Source organism: Corvus kubaryi, unplaced genomic scaffold (assembly GCF_017639235.1).
Source record: "Corvus kubaryi isolate FWS band 111438036 unplaced genomic scaffold, C.kubaryi_AGA036_p1.0 37308, whole genome shotgun sequence".
Lineage (NCBI taxonomy): Eukaryota > Metazoa > Chordata > Aves > Passeriformes > Corvidae > Corvus > Corvus kubaryi.
In genome coordinates this window covers 381,853-389,944 of record NW_024581096.1, presented here as the reverse complement: position 1 = coordinate 389,944, position 8,092 = coordinate 381,853, and positions in this window count along the sequence as shown.

The window sequence follows — 8,092 nt, the reverse complement described above, 5'->3', positions numbered from 1 at the left end:
CAGAGCAGAGGGGCTCCAGCCCTGGAGCATCTCGGTGGCCTCCTCTGGACTGGCTGCAGCAGCTCCAGGTCCTTGCGCTGCTGGGGACTCTCTTTAAAAGCAATAAAATGTACTAAACCCCAAAATGATTCCATATTTGTTCAACAAAGGTGATACAGGACCACTGAATATCTGCTCTGGGTGGGGCTGGGGTTTTCCCCTCCTGGGCAGGAGGTCAGCAACGTTCCCATTCCACACAGAAACCACACATTACAGCTTCACGTGCTAAAAATCACCATCACCATCATACCCCCCTGCAGAGCTGGAAGCAAGCCCAAAGAGCCTTCACAATCACTTAGCAGGCATCAAACAGTAAAGAAGACACCTCTGCTTCTCTTGTGCATCTTTATAAACTGAAAGCACAGACAAGTGGTGGAACCACACACAAGCTGAACCGTGCTCATCCAAAGTAGGCTGGAACCTTTCATGATGGCAAAATAAATTGAGTCAGGGTTGACCCTCTCTTCTTTACTCTTAACACCCTGTCAGGTTCACGGTGTTCAGTGGTTTCTTTAAAAATTTAGCCCTTGGGCTTCTGTTCTTACAGGAGACATCTGGCTGTTCCCATCGTAAAACCAAAAGCTGTTTCTAGTGGATGCTGGGGAAACAGGGATCAAACAGCTCAGGAGGGAAAAGGTAAACAAGGCTCCCTGAATCCACAATTTCAAACAGGCCATAGTGACTTCAAACAGCTTTCTGTGTTGGGAAGAAGAGATAGGGAAGTGATTAACTTTTAATTAATTCAATAAGTGAGACAGCCAAAGCTAAAGCTGACACACAACTGAAAGGTCTCTGCAAGACGGAGGGCAGGAGGGACTGCTCCAGGTGGCACCTTCATTTTTGGAACTGGGTCCTGGCCGAGTTCAAGGTCTCTAAGCACTGCTACAATGAATTGCCTTCTCCATCGCTCCTGTAGTCCTCATTCTACTGTATTTTTCCATATTAAAATCATAAAAAACCAGAAGGAATTATGGAGAAGGAGCATTTTCAGTTTCTCTTCTGCATTCTCTCATGCAACAGTTTCTTCCCTGGGATATAACTGGTCAACAAATCGGGATCAAAATAACTTTTTTTCCAGGGTTTTTTTTTAAAGACTAAATTCTCCTAACTACAGAAAATCAGAGAATAATGCCACCAGCACCTACAAAATGGTTCTGCCACTTCAAAGTATGAAAATAAATCAATTTTCCAACTTTCAGGGGGGCCAAAATTGTTGCAAAGTATCTACTTCAGCAAAGTATTAGCTCCCGATGCCATGTTAATTGAAGATTAGGCTACAGAGTTTCTAATCAGACAATGGAATAATTCTAAGGTAGATCATTAGAATGGACAATTTTGTATTCTCAGACCATGAATATCAGCTACAGCTGAAAAGCAAAAAGCATCTACCCAGGAGCATGGTCCATCTATAGAGACTTGTGTAGAGAGGAACTGAAAAAAAATAAAAAAGGAAAAATGAGGAAAAACCATGATTGAGGATGTGGATTTCTTCATAATGGTAAAACTAGTGTTTTAATAGGCTTCAATCAGCAAAATTAAATTACATTAACGGGTTTTTAAAAATGTGTTTTCTGAACACACACGTGAAAGACTGGTTCTCCTCAAGGCCACACTTCCCAGCTCACAGCAAACTGTCCAGGCATGGGACTAGGGCCCAGAAGAGATTTTTTAACCGTGTTTTACTGATATGGTATTGCAATGGGGATTTCCTTTAAAGAGCAGCAGCTGAAGGCAGCAAAGCAAATTCCCCAGCTAACATTTCAAGGAAATGAGAAGTGTCTCAGTCCCTTTTGAAAGCCTCTTCTGTCACTGCATAGCATGACCATATCTGCTGAATTCACTCTGCAAAAATCCCCCTCTCGAATGAGGGCTGCGAAACTTTCTCAGAAGATGAAACCCTGCAAATTTCTCTGTAGTGAGAAATTTCTCTCTGTCAGCAGCGTAAATTCACTAGGAAAAAAAAATATTGTGTAGTTTACCAGAATTTACTTAGGGAAAGCTTCATGGTGGGGTTTTCTTTGAAATACTTGTGCAATGATAAAGTCAAAGTTCTGGAGACAAACTTCAGCCAAAGATCTGGAGAGGCAGTGGGGACCTCACCAGCCTTTCCCAGCTTGCAGGGCAGGATGCTCTAATGGCACCTGGTACATTCCCATTACACCCACCTTATGCAAACAGCAACAACCTGCTGGGTAAAACACAGCTTGTCCTGGCTTGGCACAGGCAGGTCCTGTCTCCCAAATGGCACATTTCATTGATGATCTCACTGGGACTCCCCCATCCTGTGGGGCTCGGTGGGTGCCTCAACAGTCACCCTCCTTCATAGGATCACAGGATGGTTTGGGTTGGAAGGGACCTTAAAACCCATCCCATTCCACCCCCTGCCGTGGGCAGGGACACCTTTCACTACCCCAGGCTGCTCCAACCTGGCCTTGAATGTTTCATGGTCTCAAGCTGCACCAGGGGAGGATCAAGTTGAACATTCAGAGGAATTTCTTTACAGAGGGGGTGATTTAACGCTGGAAGGGGCTGCCCAGGGAGGTGTTGGTGTCCCCATCCCTGGAGGTGTCCAAGCAATGACTGGATGTGGCACTCAGCGCCCTGGGTTGGGTGACAAGGTGGGGATGGGGCTCAGCTTGGACTCGATGGTCTCGGAGGGCTTTTCCAATCCAAGTGATTCTGGGATTCTCTTTCCTGGGATGGGGCATCCACCACCCCTCTGGGCAATCCTTTTCTTCCCTTGGACACAGCAGCACAGGTACGTGCTGTTTTTAGCCATGGGGAGTGATCTGTCCATGGGCTACAGGACGAGATGTTGCCCAGTGAGGTCCTGATGTGCCTAGTGGTCATTCCCAGCCCCTGGGGCCCCTTCCCACCAGCCTCGCAGGGAACAGCCAGGCCCTGCCTCAGGCCCTCACCATCCTGTGTGAAGAGTGGTACATAATGGGGGATTGGCTAAACTTCTGGCTGATCCATGCCTGAGTAAGTGCTCGCAGCTCCCCCAGCCAAGCAGGGAAGCTGTCATCAGCTGACTCGAGCCCCCTTTTCCTCTCTCCTCGGCACACGAGGAGCAGCCCCAGCCTTGGCGATGCCTTCAGAGCAGAGCATGCTCAGCACAAATATTGCTGTTATTACTCACAAGCAGTAATTAGAGAGGGCTTTCTCCACCCAGGCACTTTGCAGCGGAGTTGGATGCATCCTTTGATTTGATGATGAGCTGCATCAACCAATCTGGTGCCATCCAAGGAGCTCTTTAGGCAGGAGACCCCCAGCCCTGGGAGGAGATCATGTCCCTTGAAGGATACCAGCACAGGGCTCTGCTTGGATGTGGGATGAGCTGGATTGCACCATTCTTTGGAGCAGAGCCCTGAGCAGTCATTGCTACCAGCTCTCCCTCTAAGGCAGATCTGGGAAAATTATTTTCTAGCTCCTTTCCATATGAAAAGTCCTAAAAATGCAAATGAGCCAGCAGGTATGGCTGAGACGAGTTGCACTTTGATTCTTCAGCAGGAAGCTAAAGAGCTGAGAACATCCTTCTCAACACATAAATTTGATGGGAAATTACTTAGTTCAGTGTTGGTAAGGCTCAGGATAATAACATCCAGCCTGGCATAGCCGCAGAAGAGAGGTGGACATCATCCTGAGGAACAGCAAATTTGTTTATTTATTAAGTCTCATGCCAAAAATACTAGAGCAGTATTTGCTTGTAGAAATATTTAGTTCAGTCTGGGACTGCCCTTCCTGGAGCTGGTGTGGGATTATTTATCTAGGCAGAAAATTGCAGGGTGTGATCAGGTAGGAAAAGTGTGGCCTGAGCTGGGATCTGCTCCTGTCACCAGTGAAACAAGTGGCCTGGCAGAGCAGCCCGTGGGGACAGGTGATAAAAGGGTCATTTTCCCTCCTGCCCCAGAGGAGGATGAAATGTGAGAGCAAAGTTATTGCATCTCCTTGAGGAGCCCCTGAGCAGCTGAAGAGGACACATTTCCCCCATGCCTGCAAGGGCCCAGTGTCCCATGGCAACCCCCTGTGCTACTCAGCCTGTGGTGGGATGGGTGGGACTGGGGAACAAACACTGATTTCAGGCAAAGGCAAGAGTTGTTAGCAGGTCAAAGGCTATGGTAGAGAAAAGTTGTCCTACTCACTGCTCTAACAGGGGTGTGTGAGGACCACAGACATCTCCTGCCTTCTGGAGACCCGCCTTAGGTGGGGAAGAGCCCACCTGAAATACCTAAACAGACGCTGCTGAGTAAATCTGTTTTACAGCCCCTTAAAAACATACAGAGACCAGGACAAACCTTACCAAATGCCTTCACTCACTGACAAAGTTGTGGTCAAATTCTATTGGTAAATTGTCTCAAGCAGTTTTCCCAAGATGAGGGAGGCAGCTCCCACCCCAGAAGTCACCTGGTTCAGCCAAACATTGCATGGGTCCCTCTCTCCTTTACCACAAAGCCACTTCTGATCTGATGTCAGGAGGTTGTCACTCCATAATTTGCCCCTCTTCCCCCCTCCCCAGCATTACTCCAGCACTTTCCCTGTCAGCTGCTCCTGCAGTATCAAAGATGTGTCAGAACCAGACCCATTTTTCTCCTGCAATGGGCTGGGCAGGTCAGGAGGGTGGCAGGACATGGACTGCAGGGACAGGACCCCCAGGCATCCCCATGCTGGGTGTCCAAGGGAGACATCTGATGACAGACTACAGGATTGTGGTGGGGGTACCATGGATGGCGCTGCAGCTCCCAGTACCCAGTGACATCTTGTTCCTATAGATAAAACAGGGATCTCATCATCTTTGGTTCTGGCATGTCTCATGTACACCACGACAGTAATATAAACCACAAGTATTTCCCAGACCTGGCAATCTCACAGCTGATAATGAGAAACATTTACTTTAACAGAAGACTTCCAGGCACAGAAATGTTAAGGAGAAATCATGTCAATGTTAAAAATGAAGACAAATTACTCCAAACACAGGACAAGGATTCTATAAATCTGTGAATTGGTCCCAGTGGTGGGAAGAGAGAGCCAACAAGCATCTTGTCAGGAGTTCATGCAGAGATGGGTAGCACTGCAGGAAAACCCTGGATAAGCAGTTGGGGCTGACCTGCCTCTCTGCTTTATCCCAGTGCTGAACAGCAATGGGGTCCCAGGGTCACTACCCCAGCCAGGCAGCACTGCTGGGGCAGTGGGTACCAGGGAGCAGGAGGTGGAAACCTGCTTCAAAGCAATCCAGGGTAAACACTGCAGCTAAAATTCCTGTGGGCCAATCGCTGTGGTTACCAAAGCTTCTGCCCAGATAGGAATTTTGAGATAAGAGTGTGTGCAGAGCCCACGGAGCATTATGATTTTGTTTCACCCAGCGTGGCAGTGACTCACGCTGCCAGCATAGGTAAGCAATTCCACCTCTCCATCCTTCTTCTCTTGCTTCATCTGCACTAAGATTGGTGCAGAACTGTAGAAACTGTATTAATAAAGGTCTTTTATGTGGGTTTAATCATCTCTCAGGATCTGCCAGACCATAAACTTGAAACTCTTTATGAATGTGACTCACTCCCAGAGCACGCGTTCATTGGTCGACAGACTCTCCTGATTTTGCCCTGTGAAATTCTTTTTCCTATTGGAAGAGAGAGCCTGAGGTGTTACCTATGCTGCAATTGAAGTTCACTGACTCACAGTAACCCCAGATACTTGTATTACATGATTTGGTACTCATTCATTCATCCCAGAGCAGCCTCACAATAAACACTGACCCCCCCTCAGCAGAAATCACCCTGTGTGCAGATACACTTCCTACTTTTGCAACACAATTTACAGGGTAACACTATCTGCAAGACTGAAAGAGAAAGAAAAAAAAAGTTATTTTTCTCCTCAAATGTATTAAACATCCAGATTTGCCACGGTGCACTTAAAGAAAAGGATTTGGATGAAAAACCTCAATGTGTTTTGAATCAGTATCAGATCCCTCTTAGGAGCTGTTGTCTGACCTGCAGAGAAATGCAGTACAGCCAGAGATGAATTTTAGTAACATTTTTAGAGTCAAATATGAACTTTGTGAGTGATTCATAAAGAAGAAAGTTGATAACTATGGATGCAGAGTTCAGCACTGGCAATTTAAGCTGAGCTGGGGTTCCTGCAATATTAAACTCATTGAATGTCTGTATTGTACAAAGATCTCTTGAGTTCCCGTTCCCCTGAGCTGCAGATGGACGGGGGATCCCGGGTCAGGCCCAGGGGCTCTGTGCTGCACACATAATCCACGGAGCCAATTAGAGGCTCATGCACATCATCACATATCTCTGCTAGTGCAGAAAAACGGAAAGGAGAGATTTCCTGCTCACAAAGAGCCAGGAAATGTCCAGCTTGGCAGAGGTGTGAAACTCAAACCCTGAACACAGGTGATGGGCTCAGCTGCTAAAGAGGAAACTATTCGCAGGGGAGCATTACAGGGACCTATAGATTTGACCCCCTTAGCAAGCATCTGTTTGTCAAGTTCACCAATTCGCATGAGCCCAGGGGGCATCTCCTTCGCGCGTGTTTATTTGTACATCTTCATTCTCAGCACTGACCACACCATCTCCCACCCAGGGCTGCCCCTCAGGTAACCTCCCGGGCTGCCTTTCCAGTGGAACAAAAACCAGCCCCCAAATCTGGACCTGCTCACTACCCTCACACATTTACACCGGTTAAAGTGCCTTGCTGGAAAAAATTCAGAGCGGAGCAGGCATGCAAGAGGCAAATGCATTCTTAAATATCTTCTGCAAGGCACTGGATTCTTTGCAGAGCAGGACATAATAAAAAGCTAACATCACCACAGCTTGTCCTCCCCAAACTGAGCACTGGCTCACACACTAAAGAAAATGCCTTGGATGTCTGTCTGGAGCACAGCCACTTGCTGACAGCCTACCATAACATTATATACAGGGCTATCTTACCTTCCAATTACACATCCCCAGGGTGTTCCCTAAATAAGACTAGGCTGATTATATTCAGCAACTCTCCTTTTATTGAAAGGCACTTATTTCCCCTCTCCCTCCCAATTTATTCCAGACACACTAGAAGGCTGAATAAAAAGCACTGAATTCTGTTGCCCATTTTAATTTCAAATTCAATTTAAATTTTAGATTTTAATTTTAAAACACAGTTTTTGCTTTACATGTTTCTCCAAAGCCTTCGGTATCCTGGCGTATCCTGCTGGTTACTCCGGTTGCCAATACGCTTTTTCCCAGAGCAAACATCTCTATGGAGCATTTTCCTCCATTTTGCACAAGGAGACTGGCACTAGAGGTGTGAGAGGAGAGGAAAGTCCTGAGGATGGATGAATGGATGGATGGAGGTCCCTTCTCCATCCACTTGATGTGATAGCGTAGAATTCCTATCACGCAGGAAGGGTCACTGATATCACCACTTTTTTTCCGTATTTGCACAGTACATTTGGCTTCCCAGTGAGCTGCAACCACGTCAACACTGGCAAACTCCACTCCAGTGTTGACATCTTTTGCAAACACCCGCTTCATTCAACAAACAGCACTAAAATGCACATTAAAATATTTGAGGTGTCAGCAGAGCGAATTAATACGCACATGGATATTTTATCAACGCACTCACAGATCGGAGAAAATCCTTATTTACCACAGATGAGCAGGCATCCCCTGTCAAAAAGCTAAAAAAAGCGCAGCAGCCTGAAATAGAAACAAACACACTCTTTTGGTCACTGAGGTCAGCGCTGCTCTCGTCAGGAGCTTTGTCATCCAGCCTTGATGTGCCCACGGACTGCTGTGATTGCAGCTATCTGTGTGTGGCCAGCATTGGGCAACGCAGGGACACATCCCTGTGCCTCATCCGTCACACTCCCAGAGCCTGGGTCCCCGGCCAGCATCCCCCGTTCCTGACCACTGCGAGACGCTGCCAGGCAGCCCTGTAATCTCTCTGGCTGTCTTTCTGGAGCTGATAGCAGAAGGAAAGAGGTGCAAAGCCAACCTGATAACGGGACCAGGCTCCAGCTGTTGTTCAAACCTCAAAAAACCCCAACCCTGCCAGCGCCAACATCTGGATT